Source organism: Balaenoptera ricei, chromosome 19 (assembly GCF_028023285.1).
Source record: "Balaenoptera ricei isolate mBalRic1 chromosome 19, mBalRic1.hap2, whole genome shotgun sequence".
Taxonomy (NCBI): Eukaryota; Metazoa; Chordata; class Mammalia; order Artiodactyla; family Balaenopteridae; genus Balaenoptera; species Balaenoptera ricei.
The window spans coordinates 46,568,388-46,582,698 of NC_082657.1; the positions used below are offsets into that span (position 1 = coordinate 46,568,388).

General features: G+C 42.9%; 1 protein-coding gene across 3 annotated transcripts in view; it reads left to right on the forward strand.

The window, feature by feature from the left end:
• The window catches only part of NFAT5 (nuclear factor of activated T cells 5), a 203,285-nt gene that overhangs the window by 40,732 nt on the left and 148,242 nt on the right, over positions 1-14,311 (forward strand). The window lies entirely within an intron of this gene.

A 14,311-nucleotide genomic window follows, 5' to 3' on the forward strand; every position in this document is an offset into this window, starting at 1 on the left:
GATCTAATTGATATTTGCAGAACAATGGATGCAACAGAATGCACATTATCTTCAAGTGTCCCTGATACATTCACCAAGGTAGATCGTATGCTGAGCCATAAAACAAGTGCCAGCAAATTTAAAATGGCTAAAATTGTACAGAGAATGTTATCTGACCACAATGAAATTACAAATCAGTAATAATATATGTAGAAAACTCCAAATACTTGGAAATTAAACAGCACAGATCTAAATAATTAATCCAAACAACCTCAGGGGATATTACAAAATATTTTAACTGAATGATTATAAAAATAAGACATACCAAACTGTGAGACAAAACAAAGCAATTCTTAGAGATATATTTATAGCTTTAAAACTGAACAGTAGAAAAAGGCTTAGGTTTCACTTTCAGAAACTAGAAAAAGAAGAGCAAAGTAAATCTAAAGTAAATGATAAGAAGGAAATAATAAAGAGAAGGACAGAATTTATAAAAGAGAGAGCAGATAAGCAGTAAATAAATTTAACAAACGCAAAAGTTGGTTATTTGAAAAGACCAACAAAATTAACCCCTAGATGGACCAACAACTTTCCTCCCACCTCACACAAAAAGAGAAGACAATTTACCAACATCAGAAATAAAAGAAAGGCTATCACTACAGATACTAAAGACATTAAAAGGCTAGTAACAGGATGTCATAAACAATTTTACATTAATAAATTAGACCATGTTGATGAAATGGACAAATTCCTTGAAAATAACATCTTACCAAAAACTGACATAAGGTAAAATAGAAAATCTGAATGTCCCTTTAGCTAGTAAATAAATTGAATTCATTATCAAAAACCTTCCTTCAAAGGAAGCTCCATGCCCAGATTGTTAACTGGTGAATTCTGTCAGATCTTAAAGAAAAAATATTACCAATGTAACAAAAACTCTTTCAGAAAATAGAGAAGAAAGAAATGCTTTACAATTTGTTTTGTGAGGCCAGTATAACTCTGACACCAAAACTTGCAAAGACATTGGAAAAGAAAGAAAAAAAAGGGGGAAAGGGAGAGGGGGAGGAAGGGGTCATAACCTGTGGGGTTTATCTCAGAAATGCAAGACTGGTCTAATATTGGAAAATCAATGTAATTCACCATATTAACAGAAAAAAGAGAAAAAAATATGAGCATCTCAAGTAGTAAAAAAAAATTTTCAACGTTTATTTGTGACAAAAACTCTCAGCAAGTTAGGAATAGAAAATAATTTCATCAATCTGAAAAAGGGTATCTATGAAAAATCTAGAGCTAACATCATATTTAATGGTGAAATATTGAATGCTTTTCCCCTAAGATGAATAAGACAAGTATGTCTACTCTCACTTTTTGTCTTCAGCATTGTATTGGAGATCCTAGTTACTGGTATAAGACCAGAGACATAAAAAGTGGAAAGGAAGAAGTAAAACTTCTATTTACAGATAGTATGATTGCCTATATAGAAATACTAAGGAATCTACAACAGAACTAATAAATGGAATTAGCGACATCACAGGATACAGTGTTATTATTTTAAAAATCAGTTGTATTTTAATATACCATCAGTAAACAATTGGAAAAATGAAATTTAAAACAATTCCATTTACAATAGTATCAAAATCATAAAATGCTTAGGAGTAAGCTTAATAAAAGACAAATCCTGCACACTGAAAACTATAAATTATTGCTGAAAGAAATTCAAGAAGACCTAATAAATGAAGAGATATACCATATCATGGCTTGGAAGACCTGATATTGCTAATCTGTCAATTCTACCCATGTTGATACGGAGATTCAACAAAGTCTCTTTCATAATCCTAGAAGACTTCTTTTTAAAATGACAAGCTGATTCTAAAATTTATATGGAGGACCTAGAATATCCAAAGCAATACTGAAAGAAAAAGAAGATGAAGCAGAAAGTTAGAAGGACTCATGCTACTTGATCTCAAGACTTACTGTAAAGCTATAGTAATCAAGACAGTGTGATTCTATCATAAGGATCAACAAATAGGGTACTTCCCTTGTGGTCCAGTGGTAAAGAATCCTCCTTACAGTGCAGGGGACGGGAGTTCTATCCCTGGTCGGGGAACTAAGATCCCACATGCAAGCGGGTCAACTAAGCCCACGCGCCACAACTACTGAACTCGCGTGCCTCAACTAGAGAGCCTGTGTGCCGCAAACTACAGAGCCCACGTCTTCTGGAACCCACACGCCACAGCTACAGAGCCCACGCGCCCTGGAGCCTGTGTGCCACAACTAGAGAAGAGAAAACCCTCACGCCACAACTAGAGAGAAGGCCGCGCGGCACAACGAAAGATCCCGCATGCCTCAACGAAGATCCCGCGTGCTGCAACTAAGACCCAACGCAGCCAAAAATAAATAAAATAAAATAAAAAATCTTTTTTAAAAACGGATCAACACGTACATTAATGGAATAGAATAGAGAGTTCAGAAATACACTTATAGGATGGTTTAATTTTTGACAGAGGTAACAAAGCAATCTAATAGAGAAAGGAGAGTCTTTTCAGTTAACGATGCTGGAACAACTGGATATCCATATTTTTAAAAAAGAACCTCAAACATTATCTTCTGTACAAAAATTAGTTTGAGATGGAGCATGGACCTAAATATAGAAACGAAAACTATAAAGCTTCTGTAAGCAAACCTAGGAGAATATCTTTGTGACTTGGTGGTAAGCAAAGATTTTTTTTTTAGACAGGAAAACAATTAAGCAGGCCATAGACTGGGAGACATTATTTATAAAGAAAGCATTTATCTGACAAAGGATTGGTATTTGGGACTTAGAAAGAACTCCTATAAGTCAAGAGCAAAAAAGACAAACAACCCAATAAAAAATGGCAAAAATTTGAATAGACACTTCACAAAGGAAGCTAGATGAATGGCCAGTGAGCACTTGAAAATGTGCTCAATGTCATTAGTTATCAGAGAAATGCAAATTAAAACCACAGTAAGGTACCGCTACACACCCACCAGAACAGCTTAAATGAAAAAGAACGAACACTACCAAATGTTAGCAAAGGTGTTGAACAGTATAAACTTTCCTATCTTGTTGGTAGGAGTGTAAAATCATACAACCACTTTGAAATGAAGGTCTGGCTGTTTCATATGAAACTAAACATACCCCTACGACCCAGCAATTTTGGTTTTAGGTTATTTACCCAAGAGAAATGAAAGCCTATGTCCACAAAAAGACTAGTATGAGAACGGTAATAGCATTTTTCTTTATAAAGCTCAAAACTGGAAACATCCCAGATGTCAGTCAACAGGAGGATGGATAAACAAATTGTGGTGTATTCATGAGATGAAAAGGAACAAACTACTTATTCATGCAACACCATGAATGAATTTCAGATATATTATGCTGAGTGAAAGAAGCCTTAGACAGAAGAGTACATACTGTGTGATTGCATTTATATGAAGTTCTAAAGGAGGCAAAACTAATCTATGGTGAAAAAAAATGAGAACACAATGATGGTGCAGGAAAATCGGGAAAAGCCATGAGGGAACTTTCTAGATGACAATAATGTTTTAGATTTTGTTAGAGGTTTGGGTTACACAGGTGTATGCATTTCACAAACTCACTGAATGATACTGTTAACATGAATGCATTTCACTTTGTGCAAGTCTTCCCTCAAAGGAAAACCCATAAATAAGCAGTAAACTTTTGTCGATGATACGTTTACTGAAATGCTAGGGAAAGTTCAACTTACTTTGAAATGCATCCAAAGTAATTCATATATAGATGTTCACTATATAATTATTTCGATTTCCTATATTTGAAAATTTTCAAAATAAAAACTTGGAAAAAAAAGTGAATGCTAGATTTCTCCAAATATGTTTGTAACGACACTGTTTGCAATGGCCCCCAAATAGAAATAACTTCTATGTCCATCAGCAGTCGAAGGGATAAATCAATTGCATTATAATCATTAAAATGGAAGAGTCTACAGCAATGAAGATATATAACTGTATGCAACAGTATGGTTGAGCCTCACAAATATAATGTTGAGTGAAAGAAGGCAGATACCGGGACTTCCCTGGTGGTCCAGTGGGTAAGACTCCGCGTTCCCAGTGCAGGAGGCCCGGGTTCCATCCCTGATCAGGGAACTAGATCCTGCATGCATGCCACAACTAAGAGAGTTCTCATGCCACAACTAAAGATCCCACATGCTGCAGTGAAGATCCTGCGTGCCACAACTAAGACCCGGCGCAGCTAAAATAAATAAGATGATAAATAAAAATAAATAAATAAATATTAAAAAAAGGAAAGAAGGCAGATACTAAAAGGCACGACCCACTTTAATAATACACAAAAACAGGTAAAACTAGTCCATGCTGTTCGAAGTCAGGATAGTGATTGCCCTGGGGTGGAGTCATGATTGGAAGAGAACATGAGGGCTGGAGTGCTGGTTATATGGGTGCGTGAAAAGTTATCAAGTGGTACACATTTATCTCTATATCTATTATTACTTCGGTAAAAAAGTTCCAGAAAAAAATGAATGTTAGACCTCACTCCTCTTAAAACAGGCTCCTCAGCCCCACCCCACCCCTGGGAGTTCATTGCCAGCCATCTTTCTCCCATCTCTCTTCTCTCAGTTCCCAGGCTCTGACACACCTGTCTCCCTCACCTGCCAGGGAAAAACTCAGTGCAGAGGAATTTAGTTCTCTACATCTACCCTATTCTAGGCTCCAGAATGGAGCGAACTAGAAAAGGCTCATTAATGACTTTACCTAAACCAAGGAGCCATGCAGCCCTAAGATAAATTCCTTTGCTTCCTGATAGCAACAACAACAAAATTGCTGCAGGCATCCTTTACAAGCAAAATTGTCTTCCCTTTACACAGGTGTCTGCATCTTTCTTTTCTGCCACCTTCACTTTATCCCTCATACCCCTTCTTTTTAAAGTGAGGCAGCAGCTTACTCCCTTCACCAAATCTGTGAAGCAGTGACTTGCCTCAGAGATTGTTCTGGTGTTTCAGGTCAGGCCCAAGATTCCCTTGACTGGTGAGTCAACCCCTAGACCCCAGCAAAGTCAGAGGTGGGGTTAGGAGTGGGGATGCACAACAGGGGGAAGGGGAGGAGAGGCATGGGGGGAGGGGAGTAGGGTACAGAAGCATATTGCGGGGGAAATCAATCTCTGCTTCTCCCACCCTTGTGATTGGTTGAGATGTCTAAATGAATACACATCTAAACAAAACAAGAAAACTGTTTAATTAAACATTTCTTCTTTTGATCAGATGGGTGAATTTTCAGTCTTCTTGCTACTTGACCCATCAGAAGTGTCTGACAGTTGATTTTTCCCTCTTCCTTGAAAGACCCTTCCAGGTGGCTTCTGATCTCCCTGTCTGTTCCTTCTTGGTCTCCTGCTGGTTCCTCTTCATCTCTTTGACCTCTAAATGTTTGAGCGCCCTGGGGCATGGTCCTTACACCCCACCTCTTTAGTTACTTTCACTCTCCGTGATTTCTCTCAATTTTATAATCTTTTTTTTTTTTTTTTTTGGCTGCTTTGGGTCTTCGTTGCTGCACGCGGGCTTTCTCTAGTTGCGGTGAGCGCGGGCTCCTCTTCGTTGTGGTGCACAGGCTTCTCACTGCAGTGGCTTCTCTTGTTGCGGAGCACCGGCTCTAGGCGCTCGGGCTTCAGTAGTTGTGGCATGTGGGCTCAGTAGTTGTGGCTCATGGGCTCCAGAGCTCAGGCTCAGTTGCACAGCTTAGTTGCTCCGCGGCACGTGGGATCTTCCCGGACCAGGGATCGAACCCGTGTCCCCCGCATTGGCAGGCAGATTCTTAACCACTGGGCCACCAGGGAAGCCTGATTTCACTCAATTTTGTGGCTTAAAAAATACCACCCACACCCTAATGACTTCCACATTTGTGTTTCTAGCCAGATCTCTTCCCCTGAACTCCAGAACTGTTTATTTAACTACCTGCTCACCTAGATCTCTAATAGGCATCTCACATTTATCATATCCAATACTGAGCTCCTTATTTCCCTCCTCCAAACCTGTTCCTCCCACAGTGAGCTCAGTAAATGGCAACTGCGTTCTTCCAGATGCTCAGGCCAAAAACTTGGGTGTCATTCCTGACTCCTCTCTTTCTCTTACCTCCCACCTCCAATCTGTCAGGAAATCCTGCTGACTTCACTGCAGAATACATCCAGACTCTGACTGCTCTCACTGCCTTCGCTCCCTCCATCCGAGCCACCATCATTTCTCACTTGGATTATCAACAGCCTCCCAACCTCATCCCCCCTTCAGCCTGATCGCAACACAGCAGCCAGGGTGATACTATTAAAATGCACGTCTGCTCGAAACCCTCCAATGGCTTCCTGATTCACTCGGTGTGCGCGCCAGCATCCCTACAATGACCCGCAAGGCTCTGCACAGCCTGGCCTCCTCGTTTTACCTCTCTCGCCTCATTTCCCACTGCTCTTTGCCTTTACTGGTTCTGGTCCAGCCACACTGGCCTCCTTGCCATTCCTCAAACACCCCAGCCACACTCCTGCCTCTGTGCCTTTGCACTTGCCCTTCCCTCTGTTTCAAATGCCCTTCCCCCTCCATGGCTCATTCTCTTGTCTATTAGAGCTTAAGTCTGGTATCCCTTTCTCAGTAAGGCCTGCCCTGGCCACCCTGCTTAAAATTGTACATTTTCTCACGTCTTCTCTGTCTCTCCTTTCTCTGCCTTATTTGCCTCGCTAGCACTTCTTGCCATCTAATATACATATATTTTCATGTATTTATATTTTTAGAATGTGTCTCTCCCCACTGGAATGTAAAGTCCACGAGGGCAGGGATTTTTATCTGTTTTGCTTGCTGCTGAGTCTCCTGGAACAGTGCCTGGTCTGTGTAGGTGTGCAGTATTTGTTGCGTGAGTGAATGGTTCCTTCAGAATGGCCTGAGAGGTTCTAACAGGTAAGAGGAAGTCAGATGAGGGAAGACCAGAGAGGCCTGAAGATACCTGGGAGGGGATGGAATTTTCTTCAGTCTTTGAAGAATGGGGAGTCCTTGGAAAAGTAAGAAGAAAGAGAGAAACATTATCATAGTGAGCAAGAACTTGGTTTTGGAGTCAGCTGCTATGGGTTCAAGTCCTGCGTTGGTCAGTTACTAGCTGTAGACAAGCCTCCTAACTTCTCTGGGTGTCAGTTTTATCTCTGTAAAGTAGAGATAACCATAGCACGAACATCATAGGGTTTTTTTGTTTGTTTGTTTTGTTTTTGTTTTTTTTAATTTATTTTATTTATTTGTTTTTGGCTGTGTTGGGTCTCCGTTGCTGTGCGCGGGCTTTCTCTAGTTGTGCTAAGCGGGGGCTACTCTTCACTGCGGTGTGCAGGCTTCTCATTGCTCTGCAACAAGAGAAGCCACATGCTCTAGGTGCGTGGGCTTCGGTAGTTGTGGCACGCAGGCTCAGTAGTTGTGGCTCACGGGCTCTAGAGAGCAGGCTCAGTAGTTGTGGCACACGGGCTTAGTTGCTCCGTGGCATGTAGGATCTTCCCGGACCAGGGCTCGAACCCATGTCCCCCACATTGGCAGGCGGATTCTTAACCACTGTGCTACCAGGGAAGCCCCCCTCATAGGGCTTTTGTGTGTGTGTGTGGGGGGGGTTGTTTGTTTTGTTTGTTTGTTTTTAGGAACTAATGAAATAACATACAAATGATATTTAGCAAGGGTAGGATACTTAGGAAGACTTGGCTCAAAAATTGCTGGCTGTTATTATTGTGAAGAGATACCTATAAACTAAGACGTCATGTTGAAGGCATTATGGAGCATCTCAAATGGGACAGAGAGATGGAGCTAGCTGGGCTTGATTTTTAGACTCAGGAGGAACAACCCCAAATGTGTACAACAGCTTCTTCCTCAGAACTCTCTGTCCCTGGACTCAGCCAGCTGAGCTGAACCTAACTCCTGTCCTGCGTTGATTAAGTTGGCCCTGCTTACAAACAAAAAGGGAACCAGAATTAGGCACAAATGTGGTGTGAGGCCTCTGCTGGGGACCAAGCAGCTCCCAGACGCCTGTCTCTGATGCAATCAGAGCAAAGAGAAATGATTCACTTTGGTCCTGCCATCGACCTCAGGATTTCGGCCAAGTGCAGGTTTGGGGGTTGGTTGGTGGATTATTTTTTCCCTTCCTGAGTAAAAAGAGTAACCTTGTGTTTCAAAACTTTCATTATACAGAGAAATTCTGTGGCAAGGGCTCGCTGGGCTCGGTTTGGGATGAACCACCTTTGCTTATGTCTGGGGAGAGAATAAAATCTAGCGCCCCTATTTTTTTTCCCTCCCACCCAGTAAAGACACAGAGCTGAAAGGTGTCTTTCAGAAAACCTGGAGACGAGAGAGTTTACTCGTAGGTAAAAGGACGCCGTAGAGGAGGCTGCCAGAGAGAAGTGGCTTCTTGTTTGTTACCGTGGGTTTGTGGTGAGGAGGTCGGTGAAGCCCTCCCCCCAGAGTATCTGGGACTAAACAGAACAAATGAAACCTCTATTTGTTGGTCTCTACCTTGGATTTAGATGGTGCTTTATGGCCAGGATTATTGGGATCAACTGAAACCCAGGCTGGTGTTTATTCCTGGGATTGCAAAGACAGACAAATACCTCTCTGTCCTTCCATCTTCCAGGCCAAGAGGGCAGGAGACACTTTCAGTCAAGCAGCCAGGCAGTGAAGAATTATTTTTGAGGTGCCCACGGTGTCCCCAATGCTGAGCCACATAAATATAAATAGAAAAAGTACAAAATTGAGGCTCCAGCCCTCAGGGCACATAAAATCCAGTTAGCAGGAGGAGGCATGGTGGGCAAAACAAACTCCAAGCAACTGAACTGACAGTAGTGTGAGGTACTAAGAATTAATCTTACAAGAGGTAAGAGAAGAGGGAGATGAGTGGGAGAAGGCTTCAGAGAGAGTGTTCACAAGACCAGAAGCACCATGGCGACAGCAAGCCTATCTGTTCTGTTCTCTGCTGTAGTCTGGCACTTAGTATAATGCCTGATACAGAGTGGGCATTCAGTAAATAGTAAAGGAAAGGAATGAAGAAGGAGGGGGCTGATATTAGGAGGATTAAATAGGTGAGGAAGAGGGAGGAGGGCATTCCAGCATGAGGAAAAGCCCAGAAAATGAGTCAGATGTCTTGGTGAGACCGGTTTAACCACAGTGAAGGGTGTGTAGTGAGGAGTAGTGGGAAATGAGGTTAGATATGGGGCCAGACGGGGGAAGGCTGGAAAGCCAGGCAGAAAAATGTAGAGGAGGTCACATCAAGCTTTTATTGAACGCAGACCATTTGCTAGGTTCTGAGGCAAGGGAAAGTAGTGAAAATATAAAGAGGAATTAAAAGGCATCACCATCTGTTGGGGATGGGCAGAATGGCTGCACTTTATTGTAATAACTGTGCAAATGATGGTATGGAAGAAATCTTTTGATGCTCTAATCACAGTTGGTTGGGATGCGAGAAACTGAGACCGTGTCAAACTCGCTCAAATTAATTGAGTATCTATTGAAAGGTGTACCAGACATCCAAGGCTAGGAAGTAGAGTTGAAAAGGGAAACCAGGAGGCTTGATGTGGTAAATTGAGCTGGTTCTTCTCCCTTCCTTTCCCCCTGCAATGCCTCCTGGATTGTGTCTACCACTTTCTCCATGCGCAGCTCCCTTCCCTTGCTTCTCTCTCTTGCTAGGATTGCTAGGATTTTACTCGGGCTCAAGCTTCACACCTAACACCACAGTACCCTTCCACTCCAGGGCCAGTCATCCTTATCAGCTCTCTGAGCCTTTTAGGTCAGAACATCAGGAAAGAGAAGCTGATTGGCTCAGCTCAGCCTATGGATGGGTACCCTGGGTCAGGTGATCCCTCAGAACCAATCAACTGTGGTCAGGAGGCAAAGTAGGTGATTAAAACTTGACTAAGCCTACCAAGACCTGCGGATAAAGGAGGATTCCAAAGAAGGCATGTGAACCAGGAGGCAATAATAGGTTAAAGATACAGGGAGCAAATCAACTCACTTCGTAGGGGTGGTAAACAGAGAAGGCTATCAGCCTCTTAAGCAAGGCCTGATTTAAAGGTCTGATTTAGTCTTAGGGGAAAAAAGGCACCCCAGCTGTGGATGAAAGCAGCATTTTAGAGCGTTTAGGCTGGCTGTGGTCCACAGGACTTTTCCAAAAGTTGAGAAACTGAAGGGACCCAGACCATCAAGAAAGCTTTTGCCTAATCCAGAATGGAGCAATTTAGAAACAGAGATTAAAAAAAAATGTAGCCTGAAATTTTTTAAGGGCAGAGTCTGCTTCTCATTTAATTGCTCTAATCCTGGCCTCATAGTTAGGCTCAGAGTAGAAATTCACTACACATTTGTTGGACTGAATAGAATTCCACTAAAACCCAAACAAGGAACACATTGCTATTTGTATTCTGTTCAAGTCGGAGCCAGGACGAGGAACACAAAACAAAACAAAAATCAAAATATGATTTTTTCTGATCCCTGATTCAGGGCTTGGGTCACTGGATAAAGACTTGATGAGAAGCAAAAATGCAGCAGAAGGAGAGTCTGGGCCAAGGTGCCTGGCAGAGGGCTAGATGAACAGATAGCCTGTGCCCAGTGGCTCAGCGGCAGATCAAAGCTGGCTTCCCCAGCACAGGCAGCAAGCACGGCAGCAATCTGGGGGACCTCTCACCCAGTCCCCCATCCACACTCACAGATGGAAAGCCTCACCATTAGTGGTCACACCTTTGAACACCGCCAGCACATGGGCGTTGGTGACAAAAATTTTATAGTCTAGTAGGTAGCTGTCTCCAGATAGGCAGCTGTGATACAACTGGGCCATGTGATTACTGACCTGACCCCCTGGGTTCACAGCATGGGTCTGCCACTTGGGCAAGTTGCTTAACTGCTTAACTACTTTGTGTCTCAGTTTCCTCATTTGTAAAACAGGAATAATAACCCTCCTTAGAGGGTCAATGAGGAGATTAAATGAGAGAATATACGCAAAAACAATTAAAACAGTACCTGGCACATAGTAAGCAATCATTATTACCATAATTGGTACCAAAACACTAGACTGCAGAGAAGAGCTTCCCAGACTGGAGAGTCCTGGAGATCATTTAAACCCACAGAGAGCAACCTGTTGGTGGCTGTGATTTGGACCTAAGACTCATCCCTCTTTTCTTCTGGATTAGATCCATGATTGGTCCAGGAACAGCCACAGAAACCAAGCAAGACCAATCAGAATTCTTCCCTAGGATTTTTCCAGTTGGATCTTTTAACTGGTAGAAAAGCAAATATCATCATTACTCACCACTCCCCCCTTTTGGGGTTCAAAAGATAAAGATGGGAGCCCAGAGCTACATTTCCTCCTTTCCACCTCTGTGTACAGAAGCTGGCCTGAGAGATTAAAGCTGATTTGCAGAGAGAATCTGGACCAGAGTCCTAGCTGGGCAGAGCTGGAGTATCTGAATCCTGTTGACGCTGGATCCAAACTCCCACTCCCACTTGTCTGTAGGTTGATTACAGAAGCCATTAAATTAATTTCTCTCTCTCTCTCTCTCTCTCTTTCTCTTTCTCTCTTTCCCTTTCTCATTCTCGCTTTCGCTTTCTTGCTCTTCCCCCCTCCCATTCTCTCTTCCTCCTTAAAATGCTTTAGATTACATTTCTGTTACTTGCAACTAGAATTTGTGCTTGAGAGTCAATTGAGGAGGAGAACATCTGAGTTTGCATTTTCTTTTACATTAGAGAATGACAATACGTTGTTTTATGGCAAAACAGTATAGATTATTACAGTTTACATTACTTTGTTTTAAAATAAAGAATACTAGTGAAAAGATTGATGGTGCTTTGTAGCCACTAAAATGTTCCTATCTTGGACCATTTGAAAAGGAGCAATCTAGGGGCAACGTTTACAAGTTTCATCTCTTAAATTTTTTTCTTCAGAGGTTAGAGTGAATTTACACCAAGGGTTGCATACCTCAGTGCTACAGGAGCCAGGCAGGGCAGTATCAATGAGTGAAGTAGATGGATGGTGTAAGACAAAAGGGAGTGATGGGGACTGTGGCAAAGTGGCGAGTGCTTGATCCATCTTAAAAAGGCTGCTACCACTCAGCCCCAGCCCATTGTTTCCATGTACAAATATGGGGACAGAGTTGCCAGATCCTCTAGTTTTTAAGAGATTCTGGACATTTGGGATGCTTAATGTGAACTTCTAAATTTTGAACTTTGGCTATGAGTTTGACTTTAAAAAGTGGGTGTGTAGGTAGGGTGACCAACTGTCCCAGTTTGCCTAGGACTGAGGGGTTTCCTGGGAGTGTGGAACGTTCATCGTAAACCAGGACAGGTTGGTTACTTATGTGTAGCCCAAACAGAACTCATGTGAGACCTCTGGCTCACACACATGGCCTCATTTCACCCCAGAACGATCCAGTAAGGTAGTATGTGATCAATAAGATTGAGGCCTCTCCCTACTGCTTCCTCTCCATGGCTGTAAAATCTCACCTCTGCTTGGAGAAGACAGGGCCCTCTGGGCAGCCAGGAGATTAAGGAGTTTCCCCCTTAATCCCTCTTCTTTAGGCTGAAAGAAAGGCTCCATGTATAATTACATTACATGTGTGAACTTGGATCTGGCCCACTTGTATGCATGTGGAGACCAAGGGTGCAGAGTTGGGAGGTGACTTGCTTGAAGCACACGGCATGTTGGTGGCAGAAGCTAACCTCCAGTGTCTTCTTTGCTGACTTGGTACCTGTCTCCTCTATTAGGGAAAGGGAAGGGGACCAACAATTGCTGACAGCCTTCTGGGTGCCAGGTCCCATGCTGGGCACTCATATAGCCCTTCTAACTCCCAAGAAACTCCCATGGGAAGAACTGGAGTCCCAAACCCATGCCCTTTCCAGGCCACCACCCTGCCAATCCAGGCATGCCAGGAGGGTGTTTGGAATTGCCAAGTTGTCATTGCACAAAGGCAGGGGCGTGCGACTCAGGATAGAGTGAAATAATAAAGGGTCACAAATAGGATCCCTCTGCACAATGCTCGCCAGCTGTCGGTAGCCCTGTGGGTGGGTTACAGGGAGAGACAGATCCACCCCCTCATGAAATCGTTCTCTGATGAGATGATGCACGTTAAGTGAACTATAAACTTTTAAGAGCATTCCAGACCCACTCATAAACATTAGGAATCATTCCCTTTGGGAAAGCTGGTATTCTTGAGGCAATAGAGCGTACCACCACCCTAGAGGGGCCCCTGCTAGGATTTCCTCTCAACTAGAAGTCTGAATTCTTGTAAAGGAGCCAAAATTAGAAAGTAAGGTTTGTGTTTCATTAATACCTTGAGCCCTTATACCTTATGTGTCTCGGACCTCTTTTAACAGAGGAGCAGAAAGAACTGGATTATATCACAGTTACCAGAGGAGGCTTTTTTTGATCGGATCTGAGTTCAGATCCCAGCTCTGCCACTTACCTGTTGGGTGATGTGGGATACAGGCTGCTAAACCTTTCTGGCCCTCAGACTTCCCCTCTGAGAATAACAAGACCAGGACACGGGGCTATTGTAAGGATTAAAAACGAGATGATACATACTTTCCATACGACCCAGAAATCCCACTCCTATATATTTACCCAAGAGAAATGATAATGCATGTTCATACACACAAAAAAACTGTATTTGAATGTTTGCAGCAGTTCATGCATAATTGTCCCAAACTGCAAACAACGCAAATGTTCTTCAGCTGATGAATGCATAAACAAACTGTGGTACATCCATACAATGGAATACAACTCACCAAAAATAAGGAATAAACTACAGTTGACCCTTGATGAACATGGGTTTGAACTATGCTGGTTCACTTACATGCAGAAATTTTCAATAGTAAATACAGTATTACACTAACCACCATTGGTAGAATCTGAGGATGCAGAACCATGGATACGGAGGAACCTCAAATACGGAGGGCCAACTGTAAGTTATACCCGGATTTTCAGCTGGGCAGAGGGTTGGTGCCTCTAACCCCTGTGTTGTTCAAGAGTCAACTGTATTGGGGGCTTCCCTGGTGGCTTCCCTGCCAATGCAGGGGACATGGGTTCGAGCCCTGGTCCAGGAAGATCCCACATGCTGCAGAGCAACTAAGCCCATGCGCCACAACTACTGAGCCTGTGCTCTAGAACCCGCGAGCCACAACTACTGAGCCCGCTCGCCTAGAGCCCATGCTCTGCAACAAGAGAAACCACCGCAGTGAGAAGCCTGCGCACCGCAACTAGAGAAAGCCTGCACACAGCAATGAAGATCCAACGCAGCCAAAAATAAATAAATTTAATAAATTAAAAAAAAAAAGTCAAC